The sequence below is a fragment of the Anomalospiza imberbis genome, chromosome 2 (assembly GCF_031753505.1).
Source record: "Anomalospiza imberbis isolate Cuckoo-Finch-1a 21T00152 chromosome 2, ASM3175350v1, whole genome shotgun sequence".
Classification (NCBI taxonomy): domain Eukaryota; kingdom Metazoa; phylum Chordata; class Aves; order Passeriformes; family Viduidae; genus Anomalospiza; species Anomalospiza imberbis.
In genome coordinates this window covers 8,191,557-8,217,579 of record NC_089682.1, presented here as the reverse complement: position 1 = coordinate 8,217,579, position 26,023 = coordinate 8,191,557, and the positions used below count along the sequence as shown (strand labels likewise).

Sequence of the window (26,023 nt, the reverse complement as noted above, 5' to 3'; positions counted from 1 at the left end):
CTGCCCGACTCCGCCTGACTCCGGCTCCAAGCGCTCCTCGGAGTTTCCAGAGAGGAAACTCCTGGGAACGAAATCATCTGGCATTCGCCTCGTGAACTCTTTTCCTGTTGTGGGAAACATCTCGTATAAAGCCATTAGATGGACGGGGCAGCGCCGGGGCCCGGAGGCGCGCTACCCTGTCCTCCCCCCGCGCTCCGACATCATCCCTGCGATCGCTGCTGTGCTGCCGCATCTTTGCAGGTCGGGATAGCCAGCCCCGATCCCCCCGATCCCCTCTGGCGTGAAGGGTTAACAACCATCACCACCACCACCAACAAAAAGAAAAAAAAAAAAAAAAAAAAAAAAGGAAGAAAGAAAAGACGGAGGAAAAAAAAAAAAAAAAAAGAAAGAAAAAATATCGCGGTGACCTTTTCCGTCTCCCCCACTCTCCCTTTCAGGCTCCGGTTCCTGAGCTCGCAGGGAGCCTGAGCGGCTGTCTAGACCGATCTATCACAGACGGACAAACAATACCAGGAGAAGCCCCTGCCCGGTCCCTCAGCCTTCGCCACTCACCTTAGAAATGGCGAAGAACAGAAAAGTGACCGCGATACAATCCTCCCCGGTATATTTATAGCCTTCCACACAGCCCACCTTCATGCCTGACAAATGAGATTTTGTCTGCTCTCTCAACGTACGCTCCAATAAACACACACACTTTTTTTTTCTTTTTTTTTTTTTTTTTTTTTTTTTTGTGTGTGTGTGTGTGTCTGTTTGTTTTTGGTAACATTCCGGGCTCGTCCCTTCGATCTCGGGGCGGGCGAGGGCCCACCACGCCCGTGTGTGACGGCAGGTTTGATAGCAGGGGCAGGAGGGACTGGGGGGAGCAGTAGGGGTCCCGGTCACTCCTCCGTATGCAACCTCCCGTCCTGGAAGCTTCAATATCCGTATTCATCACGCCCCTTCGCACCCGGCCCCCCTCACCCGAAGTACTCCCTGGGCCCTGCCAGCCCTCCAGGTTGCGTATTAAAGAGGTATACGGGGCGAGGAGCCGGAGGTCCAACGCTGCAAAAGGCTGGGGAATAACTAATGAGCTGTGCAGCCCATTGATCCGGTGCATACTTCCTAATTAACTCTGAGTCACCTATTTGTGACAGCAATTCAAAGAACTGCACCAGGGATAAACTGCAACCCCGGCGTGCGAAGGCAACCCGGCGGGGGGGGGGGAGGCGGGGAGGGAAGAGGCGGCGGGGGGGTGGGGGGGGCGCTGGGGGAGGAGGAATTTGCTCCTAATCCTCCTAAAAGCAATTAGGATGAGCGCTGCGCTGGCTACCTCTCGGGAAAGGAAAAAAAAAAGGAAAAGGAAAAAAACCCACCCAGCGGCTCCCACAGCAGAACCGAAAGGAAATGAATCGGTGTGTCGCAAGGGCGACAGCACCGGGCTCCAGACAGACAGGCAAGCCTCAGCACCTCGGGGACGAAAGTCGGCGAGAGCGGCGGCCGGAGGAAGCGGAACGCCGGTCTCGGCGGGCAGCGCTGCGCACGGAGCTGCGGGAGGAGCGCGGGCGGCGGTGACCCGGGAGCGGCGGAGTCACCGGCGGGGGGTGCGGGCGCTGCCCGGGGCACCCAGACCCTGCACCGGCTCACCGCCCGCTCTCGCCCCCAGCTTTGTTCCCAAGTGGCTCTGGCGGGGCATTGCTCTTCCCGGCCGCCCCCCGCCGTAAGAGCCACGGGGAGGGGGCGGGGGAAAAAAAAAGTTAATAGAAACCTTTGGAAAATCCGGGCTTGGCTACGTGGTGCGGGTTGGCCCCCCCCCCTTTTCTTTTTTTTTTAATGCAAACACGAATACAAAAGCTGCGGGCTCTAAAGAGCAGATGAAAGCAATGAACGGAGTTTCTGGAAAAGATTCATTAGTGGGAATTAATGCTGCGAGGAGCTCCTAGGCGATACCATTAAAGTCAGTCCCCACACTTTGTCGGTTTTACACCGCTCGCTATGGTCGGGGCTTTTTTTTTTTTCTTATCGGGGTAAATGGGGGAGGTGCTCTTCGCCTTCCCCTCGCCCCCTCCGGATCACCGGGATCCAACAGACATCGCGGAAATTGGAGGGAGGGAGGAAGGAGGAAGGGAAAAAAAAAAAAAACCAAAAAACAAACAAACCACCCAACATACACACATCGAGAAAGAAAGAGGAACGTGAACGCTTCGCAGCCCTCGCCCCCGGACTCGCTCCGCGAACATCAAATGCATGCCTCATATGCTGCGCAGAGCCGCCCCACTTGGCCCTGCCTTCACAAAGCAGCCTCCGCTGCCTCCCCGCCAGGCCGTCCCCTCCGGCCGCCCCATGGATGGCAAGCCCCGAGCCTCCCTCTGGCTCGCTCTCCCAACTCCAAACTACATTTTCGGGCTGACTAAACTTCCGTGTCACGCCGGACCTCACGCCAGCACAGCTCCGCGCACGGGAAAGCCCCGGGCCGCCCTGTCCCACGTGCGCCGCGGCGCCCGCCCCGCCGGAGCGGAGGGACAGGGGGGAGCAGCGCCTCAGGCTCTCCCGGCGGGAGAGAAGGCAGCCAGCAGCGGGCTCTCCCGGCGGGAAGAAGCCAGCCGGCAGCGGATTCTCCCCGCCGCTCACCTGCCCGCCGCCGCCGGACCGCGCGTTGCTCTGGGCGGGGAGCGCGGAGCCCGGCCCGCCCGGCGCGGGAGCTCTCCCCGCTCCGCGAGCCGGCAGCGCCGCTCCTTCCTCGCCCCGTCCCACGGGAGCCCCCGTAACGCCGCTACTCCGGCGCCTTCCCAATCACAAAGTGCGAGACGACGGGAACACCGCCACCACTCCCCACACGGGCGCACCGGAGCCGACAACGCGATCGGGTGCTTCCCCCCGCCTCCGCTGCCCCAAACAGGCATCTTCACAAGCAACTGCCTCCAAACTTCCCCTCCGACACCGCAGCCCCGGAGGCGCTCCGGTAGACCCTCCTGCCCCCGCCGCCGCCTGCCCGCCACTCCCGCCCGAGCCCCGCCGCCCCGCGCCGTAACTTTTTGCCACGCCGCCGCTCTGCCTTCCCCGCGGCCGGCCGAGAGGAGCCCCGCAACCGCCCCGTCACCGCGGGACTCGGCGGCGGCGCTTCCGCACGGGAGCTGTTCGCGGAGCGGAACACTGACCTTCCTGCCGTGCCGCGGGGCTCCGGCGTGCGCGGTCCGAGACGCGGGTCCCCACACCGTCGCCTGGCCCTGCTGCTCTCCCTGAAGGGCAGCCCCGTCGGGGGTGGGTGGAAGAGGCGAGAAAAGTTTCACGATCCGACACCCCCTTCTCCGTGGGTGCGTGTGTCGCGGCTTGCCCCAGCGCGGGCGGGTCGGGGAAGGGGCGCGGAAAGACCAGGGAGCTGCGGGGCGCGGGGAGCAGGAGCGTGGCCGCCCTCTGCGCCGACGGGGCAGGTGCCCGCGGTAAGGGCTTTGCTCCTCGGCTCGACTGGGCTCAACAGCGGGAGTGGGAGCGGCAGCCCGCGATGCTCATTCCGGCTGCCGGCTCTGGTTTGGCAGCGCCATGTTGCTGGCTTGCTCCGGGCGAAGTTCCTGCGCTGGCGAGCGCGGCGCTCCCCACATCTCGCCCGCGCCGCCGTCTCCCGTGCCCTGGCCGCCGCGGCTTTGTGTGTGTGTGGCTGGGGATTTAATTCTCCTCCTCCTCCTCCTCTTCTCCTCCTCTCTCTCTCTCTTTTTCTTCCTCTCCCCCCCCCTCCCCTCTTTAGTCCGCCGGGAAAGCCGCTCTTCCTCACCTTGCCGCTGGGAGACCGGGCTCCGTCTGCTGCACGCTGCGCTCCCCTCGCATCCCCCCTCCCTCTCTCCCTCCTCCTCCTCCTCCTCCTCCTCCTCCAGCCGTCGCCTCCCCTCCCTTCCCCTCCCCCCGGGCAGGCGCTGCACCGAGGGAGCCGCCGCCAGCAGCAGCAGCGGCAGCAGCGCCGCCACCGCTTTTTCCCTCAGCAAGTTTCCCCCTCCCCTGGCTGCGTTTCCCTGCTCAGGCAGGGCTCGCCCGGCCGCTCGCCCGCTCCCCCCCTTGCCCTGACTAATTGATTTGCCCCCCCTTGCCGCGCCGCCAGCCCCTCGCCTCGCTCGCTCCCCCCGGCTGGCACAGGTCGCTGCCAAGCTGCGGCGCCCCGGGGGGGGACTCCACGCTCCCGCGCTCCCCGGCAGGCAGGAGGGGAAAGCCGCCCCCCCCCGCCCCGCCGATACTCCCCTCTCTCGCTACCCAGAAGGCCAGTGGAGAACCGCAATTACCATAAAGCTCCGTTCACTCCGCTCCGCCAAGCTGTCAAAACCCCGGCGGCGGCGGCGCTGCCAGACATCGCTGCGAGCCTCCGCGGCGGGTCGCGCCGCGCTGCCACCCCTCGCCACCCCGCTCGCCCCCGGCCCCTCCGCTGGGCGCCCCCGGCCCCCCCACCCCGCTTCCCCCGTGATCCCAGCGGCGCCTGGAATAACCCCCGGCGATGCAATCCGCGCCCACAGTCACACCCGCCGGCTCCGGGTTTCCCCCGTCGCGCAAAGGCATCCCCGCTCCCCCAGGACCTGCCGAGAGCTCGCAGCCGTCGTAACCCCCCGCAGGGGTCACACGACGAGCGGACCCTTCCGGCCGCAGGCTCTCACGCTCGCGGAGGGGGGTGTGTCGCCCCCCGACGCCGGGGCCCCTTTCTGGTCCCACCCGCTGGCCCCAACTTCGCGTGGTTCGCGGCTCGGCCGCGCTGATTTCCGCGCTTCCCCCCCGGTCCGCTTCTCTGAGCTCTGAATCGGGATGGGAAAAAAAGCCACTCGTTTGTCAACGTCTGCATTGCGGGGGGCGGGGGGGCCGAGGGGGAACCTTATTAAAGCGCGTTTTCGCCTGATCCGGCTTTGGCAGCCCTTAACGCGCTTTTTATCCGGTGCGAGCAGTGTGGCAACCCGGGGTGGGGTCACGACTGAAGCGCCGTTTCCCTCGCTGGCATTTCTCGGGCTGCTTTAAGATTTCTGCCCGGATCGTGGAGCCCTTTAATCTCCGGGTTGGTAGTTATCGGCTGCATCTATTTACTTTGGCAAGGCAACTTTTGGCTCGGCGAGCTCGACTCGTAAATTTCATGTTCATAACGCCCATCCCCGCTGATACTCCCAGGTTTGGTCCCGGAGAGCCCGCGGCGTGGAAGCTCCCGGGGCGGCCCCGGCCTCAGGGCCAGGCGGGTTCTCGGCCCCACTGCTCCCCCGCACCTCCCGGCGCCTTCCCGGGGAAGCGGGAGTTCTGCCACCTCAGCGCCGCCGGCGCCGCATCGAGCCCTTCTCGCCGCCGCTCCGTGTGGGAGCGACTGCCAGCCAAACGCCAGGCGATTAACGCGGACAGTTTGCCCCAGGGGGGATTTTTAATCGCCTCGTTCAGGACCCTGCGCGAAAAGGCTGAAGAGCCGCTATGAGCTGCAAAAGCTTCCCTCACCGAGGGCGCCCGAGCAGCAAGCAGGGCGATGGGAATTCAACGCCAGAGCAGGACGGCCGGGGCTGCCTGCCTGCTCTGCGCCGCTGCTTATCTCTGAAGGTAAGAAAAATTAGAGTTCTCCGAAGTTGTCCCTACTAAAGCTCCCCCCTCCCAAATCCAGAAGCGTTTAATAGAGAAGATACACTAAGTCTGGGAAAAAAAAAAAAAAAAAAAAAAAAAAAAGTGGGGATCGCCCAATGCACGGGAAAAGGACACAGAGTTCAGAGAAAAGCACACACGCTCCACACATACACACACGCAGAGCCGGGTCATGGCCAGAGGGTTGGCATTTCATGAAGCTGCCATCACGGGCTTTGGAGTTTCACTGTGTCTCTTAAAAAATTCTCCCGTCTCAAAGCAGAAGTGAAATATCCACCATCTGAAACCCGAAACGGCAGCCGCACCGCTCAGCTTCCTCGCAGGGGAGCCCTGGAAGCCGCTGAGTATGGGGAACACGCAGCGGTCCCACCGTGCTGGCCGACGGAGAGCACTGCCCCGAGTAGCAGCCGGGTTTGATCTTGGTGCGGCGGGCCACGCATCTGAAAAGGCTCCCACACGTTTTTTTAATCTCCAATAACAAGCAGAAGGACACCTGGCCTATTACGCTATAAAGCTATTTTTTATAAAGATGTTTTAGGGCTAGACATTAAAAGTTATTAGATTGAACACACGTGAGTTACAGGCACACAGCTGGAGAGGAGGCCTCTGTTGGATTTTTTTTTTTTTTTTTTTTTTTTGCCTTTCCTAGGAAAACCTCATTAAAATTGCTTCTTTCTATATAAAAGCAGAACTAGCGCGTTTCCTGGCGAGGTGGCCGCAGCTTCCCGGCTTCATTGATCTGGGCTTTGTCTCTCCCCACAGGTCTGGATCTGCGGTGCCAGCGGCCCGCACTTGCATCACAAAAGTCGCCCGCTTCCCTTCCCCCTGGCTGCGAAGTCCGGATCACAACTGTGTGCCTACAGCATGCGGCTGGATGCTTGGGGCAGGGGTGGTTGGTTTTCTTGTTTTTCACTAATGACTTAAAAGTTATCTCGGGGTAAACTTGCTCCGCTTTTATTTTTAACCGTAAACTTTCTTTGTGAACGCAGCTTCCTTCGTGGCGGGGAGGAACAGACCCGCGCTTGTTCGCCTCTGTGCCTTTTTTGTTCCCTGGGTCCCCGAGCTTTGCAGCGGGAGGCTGGCGGCTCCCGGCGAAGACATTGGGGCTTCAGTTCGCTCCTCCCGCGGCCTGCCCCGGCCGGCTGCGCGCCCCGCCGCCTTCCCCAGCGCGGGTCCGGCGGGCACCGCCGAGCTAACCCCGGAAAATTCAAAGCATGCTCTTGCCTTGCGGATTACCGGGCGGCCTCCCCCCCTCCCACACGCCCCGGAGGGAGCTGACCCCCGGGTCAGGCCGCTGCACACTGCTCTCTCCCCGGGAGGGGAGGGGGGCTCCGCACTGTCGCTGCTGTTGCGGCCGCCAAGAAGCCGGGCGAGGATGCGCTCGCAAAAACGGCTGCTCCGATAATGCTAAGTACTTAACCTCCTCGTAAAGACAAATCCATTGTTAATGGCAGAATAGGCTTCTCGCAGGAGGATTCCAAGTGGGATGGCTTTATGCCGGCTCTCATTTACCTCCAGCGCCGCCTCTAAGTGGAAGCTTCCCCGCGCCCCTGGCCCGCGCACCTCAGAAAGTTGAGGGTTAAACCGCAGGAGTGGCGAGGCCGGGCCCTGGCCCTTCCACGGCCCGCTCCCCTGCTCACCAAACGGCAACCGGAGCACGCGAGTCCTTCGGGCACGGGAAATGAGACAGAGGGGAAATGAGACAGAGGGGAGATGCGCGCTGCGAAGGTAAAATGAATTAATGCGAGCGAGGTGCTCAGCCTGGTGATGAGTGCTAGGAAAAGCCTATAAATAACAGATCACTGTCCAAAGCTCTGAATTGCCCTGGTTGAGTGTGTCTTAAATCAGACCTTTATCATTGGTTTTTGTAAGGCTGTTTTTAATAGAAGTGTAGAAATCTGAATAACAAAACAAGACAAGCCTCAATTGGCGTTATACAGGGTCTGCGGCGCTTTCAGACCTGACACGGCATCAGCATATTGTAACACCGCCATGCAAACTCCCCGTGCAATCAAAAGGGTTTTGCATAGCAGAAGTACTATAATTTTACTTCGTAGTTCAGGGCTACTCCGTTGACAGGAGATCCATAATTTTCTTCCCATCTCCCCAGAAGAGCCCGAAACGCGCTCGGTTCACGGACTGAGCGCCGCTTTCTTACAAAGGCGAATGACAAATCGCTCCGGTTGCGTTTGCTTCGCTCCGCACCCCTTCCCCGCTCCACGAAACAGCGGAGATGCCCGCGATCCTCCGGTCCCCGCTCGCCGCCCGGAGGGGCCAGCCCGGCAGGGACAGGCAGACAAACACTCGCACTATCGGCCTGCCCCCAGCCGGGGAGCTCGGCCTGCCGCGCCGCGGCCGGGGAAAGCTGCAGGGCCCGGGCAGAGCTCAGAGCTCGCAGCGCTGAGCCCACCGGGGTTCGATGCGCGGCCCGGGTCCCGGTCTGGGGAAGGAGGGCGGCAGCCCAGCTGCAAGAGGAGGGCAGGCTGGCTGCGAGCTGCCCCCTCCACCTCTCCCACCCGCATACCACGGCCATTTTGTCTGCTTGCGGCGCGCCCGTGTGTGTGTCCCCCGCCCCCGCCCTCGTCCCCTCGGGCTGCTGCGGGCGCTGCCCCGGGCGCAGGGGCCGGGCCGTGCCGGCGGTGGGGCCGGCGGGGCAGGCGGAGGTGAAAGGCGGGCGGCCCCGGCCGCTCCTGAGAGCGGAGAGATGCAGCCGCTAGGCAAGGCCCTGCAGGGGAGGGGGCGTGCGCCGCACAAGTCTGGAGAGGAGTAAAAATAGCGCCGGCGAGGTTGTCGCTCTCCTCGCCTCCCCCCATCCCAGCGGGGGGCAGCGGTGGGGCTCGGCGGGAGGGCGGCGTGCGGGGCTCAGGGGGCGAACAGGATCGGGAGGCAGACAAAACCCCGGCCCGCCGGAAAGCGAGGCGGACGAGGTTGAGCCTTCTTCTTTGAAGGCGATGCGCGGGAGCTGGAGGCTACAACCCCTTTTCCCGGTGGGGGTCCCTGAGCCCCGGGAGGCGCGGACTGCGGCCCGTCCCCGTCTCTCGGCGGCCTGGGGAGGAGCGGTAGCGAGCGGTGACTTGGCGGAGGAACAGAAGCCACCATGCTCCCGAGTTTAAACATAATACGGCGGCCGGGGGAACCGCCATGGTTTGAAGGTGTGTTTGTGCAGACTACAGCTTGTATGTTAATAATTGGATACAGTCGATGAATCACCTCCGTCCTCCTTCTGGTTTTGTTTTTGTGTTGTGTTTTGTTTCGAAGGGGGTGGGGAGAGAAAGCGAGGAGACGGTGGCTCAGCGCTGAATACCAATTCCGAGCCCGGGTTCATAAACACTGGGGTTATTCACTCCGCCCCAGAGGTGACAGCGGAGGCCTCCGCCGCCCTCCGCACCCGCGCCCCGCGGCGCGGCCCCCGGGCTCGCCAGCGTGCCGAGCGGGATTTGCGCCCCGGCTGGAAGCCCGGCAGCGGCGGGTAGCTCGTTGGGGTGCATACATATGAAATGAGTGCCTGCAACATCAAAGCAGCAGCAGAGCGAAGGCAGGGAGGGGCTCTCGGTGCGTACATGCGTGTACCTTTCCAGAGAAAAGCCCCTAATTTTTAAAATCGGACACCCCCCCTCCCGCCCCTTCACTCGCATGGCAGACACGCGGAGAGATTCTTTAGTCCTGTACTTAACACTTCACAGTGTTTTTAGCAATTAAGGCGAGAGGGGGGTGGGTACAAAGATAAGCCACTTTTTCGCCCTGCAAGTGTGAAAGATAAGATAACAGTAAGCTGGGGCAAAACGTCTGCTTACAACCTCCCCCCAGCGATTCTGATCGGTCACCTCTTATCTCAGAAAATGTTCATTTCGAAAACAGCTTCAAAAATCCAAGGGAAAATAAAAGTATTTTCCGTTCAGAAGTGCCATTTAAAACCCCGTCCTCACTTCATCTCTCTACATCATCGTTCCCCCGCGCCCCCCCGCCATCACGGTACCCAAACAAGGGCAGCAGCCTCTTCATAGAGCGCCTCTCGGAAGCCAAATCACGCAGGTAATCAGAGGACCGAAACCTGTCAGGCGCCGAGATTAGTGGCTCCCCGCCGCTCCCCGGCCATGCCCGCTCGCCGTCCCCGTCGCAGGCGGGGGAACCGGCCCCTCGCTGCCCGTAGAGCGGGCACAGACCTGCGCTAGGGAAAGCCCCGCGCCGGCCCCACGGGCAGCGGCGGGCGAGGCAAAGCGACAGCCAGGCTGCCTTCCCCAGTTCGTTTCGCTGCAGCACCCCCGACGGCGACACTCCCCCACCCCGGCCTGTCCCCAGCCAAGCTGCAGGATCCGCTGTGGGCGGGCCGTGCTCGGCGTCGAGTCGGTTCTGATTCTGAGCCTCTCGGCCGCCCCCGCGCCCCGCTGCCCGGCAGGCAGAGGCGGAGGCAGGGTGCGGGCAGGGTGCCCGGTGCACACGGCGGTGGCCCTGCCCTCTGCGGCACCGGGCAAGGCCCCGCCGCGCCCGCCCCGAGGCCCGCGGGCAGGATGCGGGCGCTGCTCCGCCCCGGCCCGGCGCGCCTGCCACGGCCACGGCCGGGGTTGCGCGTTGCTTCCCAGTCCCCGGGGGCCTCCCCCTGGGCCCGGAGTTTCCCCCTCTCGTCCTTGAGCCGTCGCCACCTGCGATAAATCGAGATGTCGAGTAGAAAAGGCTTCCCGACACCTTCCCGAGGGCAAGGAGCGGCAGCGCCGCGTCCTCGCCGCCCTGGGAAACCTCCACACGGGCCTCCATGCGAGGCAGAGGAGTGTGTGTGACGGGGGGATGTGTGCGTCCCCTTGTCCCCAGGCAAAGACACATCGAGGGCACCGCACTGGGAATGTGATAGCAGCGACCCCGCGCTGCCCCAGCGGGCTCAGGGCCGGAGCGGAGCAGGGGTGGCTCGGCGGAGAGCCAAGACGGCGGGGGGGCTTCCCCAGGCTCTTGCACACCCCCGATCTCCTCCTGCCGCCGTTCTCAGAAACCCGTCGGTGCCGTGCTCTCGAAGTGAGTGGGTCAGCAGCTGATGACAAGGGGAAAAAAAGAAGAGTGCGAGCGAGCGAGCGAAAAAAAAACTCCCTCCCAAACCCCAGCCTGGCGCGATTACTCATCCCCAGAGTTCCCCTAAGTCAGAGAAACTTGGCAAAGTCCCAAGGCCGAGCCGTTAACACGGTCTGAGGCTCCCCGGGCACCTTCCGCCGCCGGGCCGGTGCCGAGGGGGCCGGGGCTGAGGGGGCCGGAGGCCAAGGCCATCGGGGAATGCGCGTCCCCATCCTCGGCGCTGTTCGCGCTCGAGTTATTGTGGAGCGTTTTATCTTCACAGTCACATCGGCAGCTAACGAAGCTCGGCGGCTGCAGCCCACACGACTTTGGTTCTCTGCATTTATCCTTCAATAAAAGCCGATTCCTTTATTAGAAACAGGAGACGTGTCTCCTACCGCCCCTATCAAATCCCAACTGGCAAGGCGCAGCCGACACCTCCCCCTCAGCCCCCCCCACCCCGCCCGAGAGGGGCAGGCGGCACCACCCCATGGCCCACGTCCCCTTCCCGCCGGACCCCCCACCGCGAGCATCCCGCACTCCTCCGCTTCAACCCCCGCCCCCCCACCGCCACGAACAGGGGCAGCCCTCGTCCCCTTCCACCGGGGCGGCCAACGCCCCCTCTCCGTGATCCCTCCCGGGCAGGAGCAGCCGAGGCCAGTCGGCCCCTCCCGCCCCAAACAGCCCGCGCCGGCACGGGCAGCCACCACCCCTCCCCTGCCAAATCAATCGCCCCCACCAGGCGCACCCACACGACTTTCGTTCCCCTGCATTTATCGTTCAATAAAAGTCGTTTCCTTTATTAGAAACAGAGGAGACGCTTCTCCCTCCCACCGCCCTCACCTCATGCCCCCTCCGCGGGCGCAGCCGGCGGCCCCCCTACCACGTCGCCCCCCGCCGAGCGCGGACCGCCCCACCCCCCCTCGCTCCTACCACCACCGCCCCCTAAAAATAACAATAACAGTAATAACAATAATAACAGCCGCCGTCCTCAGCAGTCGCGGCAGTCAGCACCCCCTCCACCGAGCTCAGCCCCCCTCCCCTTTCCTCTCAAATCCCCCATCGCTAGGCGCAGCCAACCGCCCCCCCTCCCCGCCCGCCCGCCTTTCCCCAGGCGCAGCCAACGACCCATCAAATCCCCTGGCCAGGCATGGCTCGGCCCCCGCCCGCCTCGCAGCCCCCCCGGGCACCGAGCAGGTCTGCGCGGCGGATGCTTGTGTGCGACTCCGACTGGAGCTGACGCTCCACCGCTACCGGGCGGGGAATGTTTCCCGGGGCGCCGCCGGGAGAGCCGGTGCTCGGAGGATGCCAGCCCGCTTTGCCGTGCCGTGCCCCGCCGTGCTGTGCCGTGCCCCTCCTCCGCGGCGCGGAGCGCCCAGCGGAGCTCTCCCCGCTGCGGAGGGGCCGGGAGGGAGCGCACTCTGTATCGCATTAAATTAATCGCTCGGCTCCGGAGGAGGCAGGTGATTCTGCCAAACACAATGAGGGGTTTGAGCGCTGCGGAATAAAGCGCTGTTCATGGGGCCGTGGGCGGCGGTGCCCGGCTCCACCGCGGGATCGCCGGCTCCCGGGCGATCTCGGCGCTGCTCCCCGCCGCCGGCCCCAGTGCGGGGAGCTCCGGCTCGGCGCACCCCACCCTCGCCCTCTGGATGCATAAAGGCAGAGCGTGTGTGGGGGGGGAACGAGCAGCCGCCCTGGCAGCGGGGAAGCAGCAGCCCCTGGGGACGGGAAACGGGGGGTAGAGGGGACTGTAGCCGGCTTTCCCCACCCTCCCCAGCCCCCGCTGTGCGTCCCATCGGGGGCGGCCCTTTGCGATGGGAGGGCGAGAATCAGCCTCCCGAGAGGAAGCCGGGGCCGGGTGACGGGGACCGCGCAGCTCGCTGTGCAGGGCGCCGGGGAGCGCGGGGCCCCTGGGCGGCCTCCGGGCGGACGGCGCAGGGCGGGCGGCGCTGCCAGGGTTCAGGCGGTGGCAGGCGTTGTTTTCCTCGGAGAGCGGAGGAGGAGGAGGAAATCTCCGGGTTTTTAATGAGGGGGTGCAGAAGGGCTGAGCGCTGGGATTACACGGCGCGGAGACAGAGCTGCGGGCTGTGTGTGCGCGCAGGGCTGCTAGTCTCCGCCCGTCTGCCTGCTAATCGCACGTTTTCCGCTGTTAAAAAGAAACCGAGACACTGTGGCCGAGCCCAGCGCTGTCTCTGTGACTGTGACATGAAAAGATGGCGCTCTCTCCCCTCCCCCAGCCTCCCTCTCGGTTTACACTTCCTCCCCAACAGCTTTTGCCTTCCAGTTTTTTAAAGCCCTCTTTGCTCCTTCCTTCCCCCCCTCTCCCCCGGCCGGATACCACCAGCTTTCCAGCCGGTCGGTGGGTCCCTCTGTTGAGACGATTTTTTTCCCCCCTTTTTTCTTTACCTCGCTATTTTCGCCTCTCCCTTTTCTCGAAAACCTCGATCTCTTTATGTCTCGCTCTTTTGTGAACTTCAGCGGCAGTTTGCAGGAGGCGGGGGGGAGGGGGGGAAGGAAAAGCAAGGAGGGGGTTATCCCGTCGCTTCTGCCCCCCATCCATGTCCTCCCTCTCCCCAGGGGCAGCGGGGGCAGGAAAGTGAGCCGGATCTAGGTGCGTGGGTGTCGGGGCGGGCAGCAGGGAGGCTCAGGGAGGTGCCTGCCCACGCCGGCGACCTGGTCGCGCTGCGGTTGACCTGGTCGCTACGGGAGCGCTCGCCGTGGGGGCGAGCCGCGCTGGAGTGATGCAGCGGGAGGCATCTCCGTCGGAGGAGTTTACCTGTCTAGAAACCTGCACGCACCAAGGTGGTCCCGGCTCCTGCAGAGGGTCCACGGAACTGGCCGCGGCCCCCTTCTGAGGCAGGAGGGCTACTCTGCCGCCTTCCACATCGCTTCTTGCGTTCATCACCAGACCGCTCTAAGTGCTAAGTTTTTTTCCTTTTTTTTTTTTTTTTCCCTAAGCCTGCAAATTAAATTCAGCGCCGCTCTCCTATTTTAGTGTCTGTTATGTTAATTGCACTTAGCGCTGGGGCGCTGCTCGCCAGGGATGTATGAAGGCCTCGGAGATTAACCGCACACTCTTTCTCGGACTTTTCTGAGGCAGCAGCAAGTTCTGAGGGACTAACAGGGAGTCTTCAAGATCCCATGTGCTTTCGGGGCGTGCCGCTGCTGGCCGGCACCTCTAAATTCGGGGCCAGCGACTCTCGGCTGGCAGGTCAGGCTGCCAGCAGCTCCCTGTGCACCGCAGATCTATTTGCGTAAGGATTTGCATTGCGGGACGACAGGTATTTTTCCTCCCTGTGGATGGTAAAAATGCAAAATTAGCGTGACTGTTTCTAGGCAGAGAAGCCTCGACTACGTGATCTCGCTGAACCTGTCGGTTGTGCTCTCTGGAGCAGCAGGGAAACCGGACACCTTTATCAGTGACCCCCGAAGCCGTTCTCCCGGGCGTTCGCTGTATTTATCGCCATCTAACCCTAGGCAGCCCGCGAGGGCCGTGTCACGGCCCCTGCCCTGCTCGGGGATGTCCGTGCGGCTGGCTGTGCCCCGCGGTGTTACCCGGCCACTCCGGGAAGGAGCAGGCATGTGTAGCCTTCCCCGGCATGTCCCTTCTCCGGCGTCTACTTCATCTATTCGTTATCAGGGGACGGCGTGTGGAGTGACTGAGCCTAATAAGTTGTCCACTTGTTCATTTCAGGAGCATTGATTTCTGGTTCCAAGGCACTCTGTTCTAGCTCTGGCTACAGCTGCGGGGCATTTCGCAGCTGGTCCTTCGCCTAGACAAATATCAGCGAGAATGTGAGCGTTATTAGCCACATAAATAAATCATTAACGTGCACACAAATGTTATTTTAGCATAACTTCCAGGGAGAAAATATCCCGGCGGGGCAAGGCGGCCAGGCGTGCTACGCTGGACCGGCCTCGTCGCGGGCTGCCCGGCAGCGGCGGGCGGGGGTCGGCGCCCCCCCGGCACGGAGAGGCACGGCTCTCCGGCTCCCGATTGAACATTAACAGGGCCGGCCGGCGTGGCACGGCCGCAGGGCCTTGCTTCGCAGACCTTTGTCTGCTCTCCCGAGGCCGGGCGGGGACGCCGGGCGCTTTACTCCCCTAACGCGACGGCACTAATGAGATTACCGGCCGGCTGGCCGCGGCTGGGGCCGGGAAGCGCCGAGCGGGCGGGCAGAGCCCGGCCCGGCCCGGCCCGGCCCGGCCGCTGCGCCTCGTTAGCGCGGAGCCCACGGCAGGAACGACGTTCGTTTCTGGCCTCCCGCGAAGCGCCGCCGGCTCCCCCCGTGCCCCGGCGGCGGCTGCCGCTCCCCGCTCGCCGCCGCCGCCCGGGCCGCGCTCGCCCTGCCCCGCGGAATCCCGCGGGTGCCAGTAAAGCCCTGCCTGGGAGCCCTGCCAAGGCGGTCTCGCTTTGATATTCCGCGCCACGGCCGCTCCTCCGCTTGCTCCTAATCACGCAAATGCGAGCTTGCCCCGGCACTCTCCTTAATAAACACTGAGCGCGTTTCGCTGGGCGCCCAAAGTAAATACTGTATCGGAGAAGCGGGGCTGCGCTGAGAAGCTGAGATCTTCCACTTTTTCGCACTTAGCAACAGACTGAGGAGTCGTGCGCGCCCTCCCCGAGCCAGGCTCGGTGTGATTTACTTTCTGGTTGCAATGCAGATATACACTTGTCAGTTCAAGGGCAGGACAGAAACTGTGCAAGCGGAGTCTTGTGAACGGAAATCTCCCATTTACGAGGTTCTGCTCCAGCACCAAAAGCCACCCTCCAGCACCTTTGTTCTGCATGCAGCTGCTTTTACACACACACACACCCTCCGCCCTCCACCCAGCCACATCACCATCCAACCCTTCTTCCCGCGTCTCACTCCTCAGATGGATTCTCAGTTTTTTCCCGACTGACCCTGGGGGAGGCGGTGGGGGGGAGCAAGGGGGAGGGAGCCCGGGAGAGGTTGATGATGAATGACAAGGCAAATGATAAGAGCCGAAGCGACAGCAAAAGCAAACAGAAGTGGTCTCTCGCAGGGCCCAGAACCGTCCGCGGCCACGGGAGTTGTGCCTGTGCCATGAAGGCAGGGTTGGCCTCCGCAGGCAGCCCGGCTTCTCCGGGGCGAGATAAACACATTTCGGTCACGTGGCGAGCCTATACGGTGCCATGCTCCGATTTGCCTTCCCCGCTCGCTTTTCGCTTTTCACAATAACATGCCATCCGCCAGCCAGCTCCGAGGCTAACCTCACCTCCCTGGCGCCCGGCCAGCCCGCCCCGGCCCGGCCGTGCAGGGAGAAGCCGCGACTCCCGTGGGGAGGTTGCACCCCGGCCTGGGGCTGGCAGCAGCCCAAGCCAGAGCTCGGGAAGCGTCCGGCTGCATCCCGGCTTTGGGCTGGAACGGGAGTTGGCTGCACGGGGGCGGACGCAGGGGCCAGGACTGGCCACATCCCCAGGACAGGGCTTAGGAAGAGCGCGGTGTCCCCGCAGGGTGGAGTTTCGCCCCGGGGACCGCAGGTGCGGGGCGTATGCGGGTGGTGCTGACTTCAGGGCGGGGGGAACCCCCGCATCTCCGTCAGGATCGTCCGGGCGTAGAAGGGGCTCCGAAGAGAGGTGGGGGGAACGGGGCACCCGCGCCGAGACGCCAGTTTTGCTGTTTTAAAATGGCTGAAAAGGGTGTCCCCGGGCATCCCCTTCTTGGTAGCAGCAGCGGCGAACCCCGTCGCCCCGAGCACCGCGGGTGCCGGCGGCGGCCCCGGTTGGTTACGGGAACAATGAGCCGCCGCGGGCGCGCCCGGTGCCTCCCCGCTGCCGGGGCCGGCCGGGGGCAGCGCCGCGGGGCCGGGGGCGCAGGCGGCGGGGGAGGCGTTCCGGGGGAGCGGGAGGCTGGAGCCGACCAAGCGGCCCCCCCCCGGCCGGCGGAACGAGCGTGCCGTTTAATCCCTTTATCCCCGCTCGCTGGTGGCGGTGCGAGCCGCCGGGCCGGGAGCCACCCGCCAGCCACCGGGGAGGCAGCATGCTGGCTCGGCGCCGCAGATGTCGCCGGGTGGGAGCAGGGAGCCGATCCCCAGCGGCACCACCTCCACAACGGCAGCAGCCCCCGGGGACCCGGGCACCGCTTGACCGCGCACCGGAGGGCTCGCACCCTTCGGAGCCCCCGAGGGTTTCCTGCCGTCGGGCACCGCAGCCGTGCCCCAACACCCCGCTCGGGGCCCGGCCACCTCCGTATCTCGTTCCCGGGGCAGGCCTCTCTTCTGTCCCCGCGGGAGCACGATTTGTAACCTCCCCTCTGTCCGGAGCACCCCAGAGCCCCTGGGCGAGCGAGGAGCAGCCCCCGGTGAGGTGCCCAGGTTGCAGCCCGTGCTCCGAAATCCGGCAATTATGCAAATGCCCGGAACGCTCTCCCCTTTGATCTGAACTTCCTCGGAATGATCCCTTCTCATTACAGGGCATGAAAATGCCTCTCGGACGTGTAAAGTGAGCTACAGTGCTCCTTTCATTCCCTTTTGTTACCCGCACCGGGCTCGTCTCTCCAGCCCCGCATTCCCCAAGCGCCGGGAAAGAGGACGGAAAGGGGCTCCCGGGGGAGGCGGCGGGACGTGGGAGCAGCCCGGGCCGCCGGTTGTCATGGCGAGGCCAAGCGTCTTCCCAAGTTATGTGCGACTAATGGGTTTGTGCCCCGCTCGGCTCCGGGTTCACCTTTCCCCCCGCTGCTCGGCTCCCCGCCGACCTCCCCGCCCGCGCCCCGGGAGGCAGCGGCGGCGGCCCCCGCCCCGGCCGAGCCGCGGAGCCTCGTCCCTCTGACTCACTGCCTGCATATCAAACGCCGCGGGGTTAGGAGCGGAGGGAGGCGGCTGGGGACTGCCGTCGACGGGAGTGCAGTCCTCGAGCGACTTTAAACTCCATCTTCTGCTGCGCTCCTTACCACCTCTTGTTTCAGTTTTGATAACTGAGGCTAACGAGGCACTGAATGTATCAGAGGTTTAGAATTTCTACGCAATCGTGGATATGGTTTTCAAGACTCCCAGGAGCCATGGCTGGGATTTTCTGTTATCTTATTTTCTCTCTTCTTCTTTTTATTTTTTTTTTCTTTGAAAGGATATTAAGAAAGTTTATGCTGTCTTGAAAACTACTCCTCTGTAAGAAAAACATTCTGACCATTTGCTGGAGGCCATTTTATGAAACCTCAAGGAGGTTAATAGCTTGCATAATTTCAGGAATGTCAGGTCTCTCCTTAATACCTTTCTCATTCTCTGCCATTTACTTAGACAAACCAAGAGCTCTGGAGGCCAAGCACTCCCGTGACAGACAATGGATTCCCACCTGAATCCTCCTATCTGAGGGGCCTGCACCAGAAAACGGATGGACTTCTTCCCTGCTCTGCTCATACACGGTGCTGAGAGAAAACCTGCAATGGATCTGTGAGACTGAGGGATGCACATGAAAGAGGGCACAGTGTAAGGAGCCCACCCAAAGTATGGAGGTTGTGTTTTTCATTTTGCTGGAATTTGCTATTTAATCTAGAGAAGCACTGGTAGATGTGGCATGAATGAATTTGTACTGCTGCAAAACAAAGCTAGGCAAACGGGAGAAGGAGAATTATTTGAGCTGTTTCTAAAATGTTGTCATGTTTGTTAACAGCTGCTTAACTCCAGTGTCTAACAAGCTCTTGGAAAATAAGTTTATTAATAAAAAAAAGAAAAAGGCAATGCCCCGGCTTGCTTACAATTAAATTATGACAGCTTATAATGCATTCCTTTGAGACCTCCAGTAATATCAGGACTCAGGGGACTGGAAATACCTAATTCATAGATTTTTTAAACCAAGAACGGACTGTTATGATCAGCTGGTCTGACCTGCCACATATCATGGGCCAGTGAATTTCAGCCAGACGTTCTTGTATCAGACCCATAAATTCTGCCTGAGCTTTTAACTTGGCATCCAATCTTGCTCTGAAGATTTTTAAGTAACAGGAAAAACCACTGCTTGCCTCAGTTGTTCCAGTGGTTATGTCCCCTCACTGTTTTGGTTTTTTTTTTTTTTTTAAGTACCTATTTCTGCTTGGAATTCATAGAGCTTCATTTTCCAACATAGGATCTCATTATGCCTTTGTCTGCCACATTAAAGAGATCTTGACTATCAGAAATCTCCCCATAGAGACACTTAGGGCACTTAAAGACTATGATCAAACCAAGTCATAGCCTCCTCTTGGATAAATTAATAGATGGGATTTCTTTAGTCTTTTGCAATAAGATGCAATTCCCAGACCTTGAATCACTCTTCTAGCTCTCTTCTGATCCCATATTAATTTGCCATTGCACTTTTAACATGCAAACACCACAACAGAGCCGGACACAGTATTGCAGCAACAGCCTCATTCATGTCGGAAGCACTAATGGCATAATTAAGTTTACTTGTTTAAAACCCTATGCAGATTACTTTTATAGATAGCTTTAGCAATGCTGACTTTATTAAAACCCCATTTAAAAAGTCACCTGTCTTCATGCAGACTAGTGTTGTTCATCAAAATCACAGTGCTGAGCATAGCTTGACCAAAGTGCAGAGCTAGCTGAGTTTTTCTGGCTGGGGCTTTTTCAGTGCTCCATCAGCCCTAGCCTTCAGTAAGGCTTCATACTTTTTTCTTTTGTCTGTAAGAAGCAACTGCTGCATATTCTCACAATGGCACTAGCCCTGGACGTACAGCGACAGAGAAGCATGGGCAGAGCTTCACTACACCATTCGCTCTTTTCCCTGTTCATCTCTTGTGGTACCAAAGGCCTCATTAAGTTGCTTCAAGACTCAGGGTAGTTCAGTCCTTTCAGTGCTGAGTGATGGGGCTCAGTTTTGGGACACTCCTCCCCAGGTAGCTCACAGAGAGATTCCATGAAGGCTTTTTCAACCATGTCAAAGCGTCTGCTTTCACACCTCAGCCCACTGCCCATCCACCTTCTCAGAACACTGCTCCAAAAGACGGACATTGAGCATGGTAAGACTGTGAGTGGCATTGTATCGGGTGCTGCAAGCCTGGACTCCGTTCTGCATGAGAGGTGGCCTGAGTTGAAGCCAAAACGCCCTGGATTATTTGGGCAAGACAGGCTCCCAAAAGCCTCAGCAGTAGTTGGGATTGCATTGTGCTGTGCTTTGTACAGCAAGGATGAAATAATCTGACCCAACAATCTTTTTTCATATTATTTGTGTCCTTAAAAGCAGAAAATCACGTAGGATAGACAAATTCTAGGAAATGGCTGAGCCTCAGCTTCATACACTACCTCTGTGCTTCCTAGCAGGAGTCACACCTGAGCAACACTCCTTTATTTATTTTCCTCCCAAATTATAGGTCTTTTTTCATGGTTCCGGTTGGAGATACAGGTTGGTCATGGTCACGCATGAGACCAAGTGTGCTTTTCCTGCCAAGGGCAATCAGACTGGCATCTTCTAGCTCACTTGGTTTCCCCAGGCTGTCCTTACTGAGATGTGTGCCCTAGCAGAGGTCATGGCACATGCTGGAGACTGGGTGAGCTTAGTGGGCCTGCACCATGGTCACCTTCCATTGGGAAAGTAGCTATGACCTGCCCAGGAAAGCTGGTCCCCATGTAGGAATGATTCTCCATTTGCACAGAGATGCTTAAAGGACTTGCATGCCACTTATTCTGCCACTACCTCTAGGAATGTGGTGGCAGAGCATAAAGCCAGTGTAACTACACTTTTTATGCTAAGGGGATCTGTGATGAAGTTCACATTACAGTAAAGAGCCTAGAGGCTGCTACTGCAATACCTGTCAAGGCCCAGCCTGCATAAACCAACACCAAGACAGGGACAGCTCAGGATCAAGGGTTAAGTTTCTTTTATGCTTATGCCCCATCTCACATTTTGCACCATGCAGTTGCACCACATCTGCCCCTTTAATCACAAATTATCCATGAGCTTAAATTATTTTTCCCATGACACATAGCACAGCCTCCAAGTCCTACTAGTAGCAGCCCTCCCTTCGTTTATGCTTTCCACGTGCCCTTGTTTTACTATGAGTCAGACACACTTGCCCTCTCTTCCTATGACTTACACTTTCCTACCTCAGAGGACACATATATCAGAAGACACATCTGATGGCCCAGTTTATGGATATCCTCTCATACAATGGGCATTACTCCTTTCCAGAACCACTGCTAGATAGCCATTGGGTTCAAATCAAACTCTCCCTTAGACCCAACGATGAAAAAGCCAGCACAGAGAAGTCACCTTTGTTACAACAAAACACCCTTGAGTTGCACTTAATTCTAGTAAGCAGCACATTATCCTCACTCGCTGTACAAAAACGCAATTTATAATTTTAAAAAGCAATAATCATTCAAACCACCGGACCTGCAGCTTCGAGGCACTGCATACTGCAGGATGGGATTGCTTCTCTTCTGTCTAATTTACCTGTGAGCACACGTTGCCCAGCCACTCATGACAACCTGCACTTGCTTCTTGTCAGGCTGCTGCAGCCAACAGTATTTGGGTCTGAGCGACTCTTTTGGGGTCTGCTCCCCTCCAGCTCTCTTAGTGGTTTGCCACTGGTTTTCATGGGGAGCAGAACGAGGCTGTCTGTGTAAAAACCAATGTTGACATTTTCTTGTTTAAATATCATACATCAGAGGGGGGTCACGGGAGCCAAGGCCACCAGAAAGGGTTCCCCCACAAGCTATTATTTCCTTTTAAAAGCACCAGGGACCCAGCAGTCTCAGCTGGGCCTCACACCCGTTTGTCTGCCCTTCTCTGTGAGCTGGCTGACTGCTGCCAGTGCCACTTAGCAAATACAGATGTTCAGGTCTTTTTCTTTCACCACGGGCCTCACTTATCCCTGTGCAGAGGTCTGCTACTAAATGAATGCATCGTTTAAGCCCTGTTTTCAAGGCCATGCAAAATACACACCCCATCCACACTCACCTCACTCTTTGCTTGCAAAAATTTACAGTGCTTTCCGATCAAATTTGAAATAAATGGCATTCAAACTTATTTTAAAAATTAATTGAACCAATATATCAACAACTTTCATGTTTTCAGAGCCTGTATGGCCCTCGCCTGGGAAATTAGAACTGCAGGAGGGTAATTTTGCATTTAAATCAATGGAGCTCTCTTTCCTGACAAGGTTGTCTTCACACTAAGACAAGCAGCTCTACCAGGATTCCAAAGAAGGGAAACCATTAGGTGTCCTGCACCCATGGCACACCTGATCTCCCTGCCAGGAGAGTTTCCTGGGAAGCTGTGGAAGTGTCACCCTCACATCAGCACCATATGAGGCAATGTTGCTGGAGGATCCTTCTACACCCTGTACCCTAGTTCCTCTCTCTTCCTGTTCATCCAAGCAACACCTCACCTGCTGTGCCTTATTCCATGCATTTTCCCCCATTCCTGATGTGGTAATGTCATGCTGAGAGTGAGCAGGCTGTCAGGGTGATATCAGATGCTGAGCTAGGAAAAAGTGTGTTTGGGGACCGCTCAGAAGAAGGAGCAGAGAAAGTGATGGAAGACACGGCCTTTCCCAGGGAGGGAACGGCTGCAGGATTTATCTTTTTATGTAAACCCCTGAACAGATTTGCTGCCAAAAGAAAGATAATCCACATTATGTGGAAACACAATTAGATTCACATGAACACACACACACAAACACACACTGTTCCCTTCTAACCACAGGACACAGACTTTGGGAGTGGTGGCCTTGGTGAGACATGGCAAAGGAGCCCATGACTAAATCCAGGAGCTCACCTGCCTCCCTGTACCACCAGCATAGCACTCATGGTCATCTGCCTCTACAGACTTTACGGTTTTTCTTCCATTTTTGGGGCAGGCAGGAGCAATCTGTCTTCTGTGTCTACAGAGTGCCCAGCACTCTACAGTTCCCAGCACATAACACAACATTTGTGAACCTGGAAAGATAAAATACTACTCAAATTTAGCATATGTCAATCTCCCTATTTATCTCTGTGTCCTGAGCCTTACCCTAGTCCAAAACCTCTCCTTACTGTTTTATATTTTGACAATAGGAACAGTATATTAGATGATGCAAGGCAGAGTCTACCCCAAAGAAACAAAACAGGCAGCATAAACAGAGTTTCTAAGAATATGAAGGCATCATGTAGGTGGTCATGTAGTGGTCTTTAAGAACTTCTGATGACGAGACTTTTGAAATCATTTTCCCCTTCTCAGAAGTGTTCTGAGGGTGGTGAGATGTCAAAACAGTGAAAAACAGAGACAAGACTTGACAAACTGTAACTGGGAGAACATCAAAGGTGCAAGCCTGGCTGCAAGAAGGCCTGCAGGCTGGTGGGGACTGGGTGCCTGCAGCCTGCTCCTTCTTGCAGAATTAAGACAGGCAGCAAAGGGCTGAGGTTAGAAGAGGGACCTGTGTTCCAAACTGAAGAAGCTTTCATACCTTTTGGTGTCCCAGCCAACTGCTCCAAGCCACTGGGGTTTGCCCGTTCTGCTTTAGTAATGTTCTCCACTGCTTTGCTTCTGAGGCTTAGCCACCACCATGGAACAGCACTTCCAAGGAGATTTTAAAATGCTGCAAGGGGACAGCAGTGGAAAGACTATCAGAACCACCTTGATCTGAGATGCTGGGACTTAGGTCCTTCCAGGCATTAATTCAATGAAAGCCAGGCAGGATCAGCTGAAAGTGGCACAATGTGCTGTTGGAAGCAAATCCACATAGTTTCAAGTACACACAAACCATTTTCTATGGGACCTTGGAGTGCTTTACAAGAGCGCTCAAGGGACCAGGTGACTTTAAGCATGGTGAATTTCAGCTGCATAACCAAGACTTAACACTGTGACCACAGCCCTCCCTGAGGTAGGGATGACTGCAAAGGCCAAGCCAACAAGTTGGAAAGGATTGTTTTCCTTTCTCATTGCTACTGTCTGGTTTTCCAGCTTCTTGATTCAAGCATACTGCTTGAAAAGGGATGTATGTTACTATCACAACACAAGCCTGTGTTTTCTCTCCCTTCTAAAATGCTGGATGTACCTAGTCAGAGAGCGGCTCCATGCAGAACATACAGGGAGGTGGGGAGACCCTGGGGCCATTTTTGACTACTGCTCTTTACGTTGCTCAAAAGTTTCAGTCCTGCCTTCAGACAGTGAACAACAAGGCTCAGGGCTAGAAAGAGTGGTGGAATATAATATCTATGCAATATCTCTCCCCTCACAAGGCAGGGACCAAGCAACTACACCCAAACCCCATCAGGCCCTGGGAAATGAGTTGTAGTGTTGGTTTGCCACAAGCCTTGTCCCAAATAGCAAAGAGGGACTTTGTCTCAAGCCAGCCTGAAAGAGTTGCATTGACACACACGTATCTGCTGTTATCTCATTCTTGCACTCTTCTTTCAGGTGTTTCCTTGCCATGGGAGAGGGTATCCCCAAGCCCTCATTCACATGTACCTACAGGATTGCTTCCCAGCCACAGTTTATATTCAGTTTTCCCCAGACAAGAGTTACTCTGACATCTCCATACACACACACAGACGGAGGGATCTCTCTGAACGCTATATGCATCATCTTTGGCTCTCCTGCTCCCAGGCAGACCAGGGCTCAGCCTGCCCAGGCATGTGCCACACCACACCTCTTCCCCATGGTCTGCCCAGAGTCCGTCCCCATTTCCTGCACCTTCCACTGTGCCAACACCAGCCACTTCTGGAGGACCAGAGCAACTGCTCTGGTGCAGCAAGGGCACATGAATCATTTACCTCCTAGCCAGTCCTCTCTGCTGTGCTCCAGCAGGAGTGGCACAGTGCTCTCCCTCCTGCTCCTTAAGCGGTGCTCAGAGGTACAGGGCAGGTTATAGATTTTTGTCTCTGACTTTTGGGCTCAGCAGCAGCACCTCTGCTTGCGGGGCTGCACAGGCAGCTGGCTTGCTGCTGTGCCCCTTCACTTCCTCGGCCGTCCCTGATGCGTTAAAACTTCCTCCAAAGGCCAGGGGGTGGAGGGGAGCAGAGGGAGAAGGCAGTGGTCCGTGGGACACCGGACGGGAATCGCTCCAGGGTGCTGGTGACCAGCACGGAGGCAGCTGGTCAGCTCGGCAAGCACAAGGCAGTCGGGAGCAGGGGAGAGCGGGCTGGGAGGTGTCACTTGCATGACCTGGGGCCGGGGCCATCAGCGAGCCGAGGGCCGGCTCCCGTCGGGCTCCCGGGGGCAGGGGCGCAGCTCAGACACCGCTCCCAGCCCAGCCCCACGCCGTGCTGCACATCCTCCTCGGGGACCCGGGCACGTCTCACCGGGACGTCTCTGGGCCCCGCAGTCCTCCCGGCTAGCTTAGCCCGGGGGGACACCCGGAGGAGCCCTGTCCCGCTGCTGCCGTCCCCTGCCCCAGCCCCGACAGCAGGGCCCGTTCCTGCCCTGCCTGCCTCGCCTAGGGCTACGAGGTGGTGCTGGCCCCGGGAAGTGTTTTCTGGCCTGAGGAACGTGGCCTGCATCAGACCGAGCCAAAACCCCGGCCGTGCGAGTCACCCCTGTCCTAGGAAGAGCCTTCGATATCCTGGCTGCCTGGGGGTAGCAGGGAGCTCCAGAAAATACCAAGTGCGTGCTTGGACTGCATCAAAGGTATTTATTTTGATTGTCCCTTGGCCACAACTTTCGTCGTTCGCCTTTGTTTTATAGCTGCTCAAGTTTACTTGCAGAATTAAGACAGATTTGGGGGGGAGGGGGAGGAAGGGGGTAGGAAGCCTTTGTTCTCCGGAGTGTGCTTGTCTTACTTTTGCATCATGTGGCCCGAGCGGCACACACACACATCCCCCCGCCCCGACCGTATTTACTCTATCTCGAGTGAGTCCTTTGAAGGAGAGGGCAGAGTCGTCGTTAACCCCCTGCGTGCCTGCTGGGCCCTCGGCCGGCAGAGCCCGCCTGTGGCGGGGACGCAGCCGGTCCTGAATCCCGGAGCCACGGGTATCTCTTTGACGGACGGCATCAGTCGTATGTTTGTCCCCCCCAGAAAAGCCCACAGCGGCCATCCCGTGGCGGTCTCCGCTCCAGCAGCATGCACGGAGAGCCAGCGGCGGTGGGCCTCTCGGAGAGAGCCCGGGGATACCCCCTTGATCACTAGCAGACTGGGCTGCTTCCACGAGGCTGGAGATGCCGACAAACTCGAAACAGCTGCCGGGCTTTGCTCTGGCCTGACTGCTAAAATACGCCGATCTCCTTTTAATCTGTTTCATATTCACAAATTAAGCACTTAGCCTAGGTAATAAATCATGAGTTTACGAGGCTAGCAGGAGACAAACAAGTGGAAAGGGAAAACAATCGCCTAAAAGTAGATTCCGTATAACTGAAAATATAACTCGGAAATGTAACAAATGTAACTCGGAAAACCTAGTCCGCGCTCCCCGGGGCGGCGGCAGCACCCCGCGGTCCCGGCAGAGCCCCGCCGCTGGCGGGGGGGCCGCACCGGGACCGGCCGAGCCAGAACTT

The 26,023-nt window shown here is 58.8% G+C and overlaps 1 protein-coding gene across 9 annotated transcripts in view; it reads right to left on the bottom strand.

Moving 5' to 3' along the window:
- BCOR (BCL6 corepressor) overlaps window positions 1-26,023 on the bottom strand; it is an 82,398-nt gene that overhangs the window by 55,125 nt on the left and 1,250 nt on the right. For 6 of the 9 annotated variants that reach the window (XM_068179740.1, XM_068179748.1, XM_068179751.1 and 3 more), the window contains exon 1: window positions 3,135-3,739. The exons of 1 other annotated variant lie outside the window; for it this stretch is intronic. The gene's annotated coding sequence lies outside the window, so the exon portion shown is untranslated. 2 more of the 9 variants (XM_068179741.1, XM_068179742.1) reach the window with 2 other exon arrangements.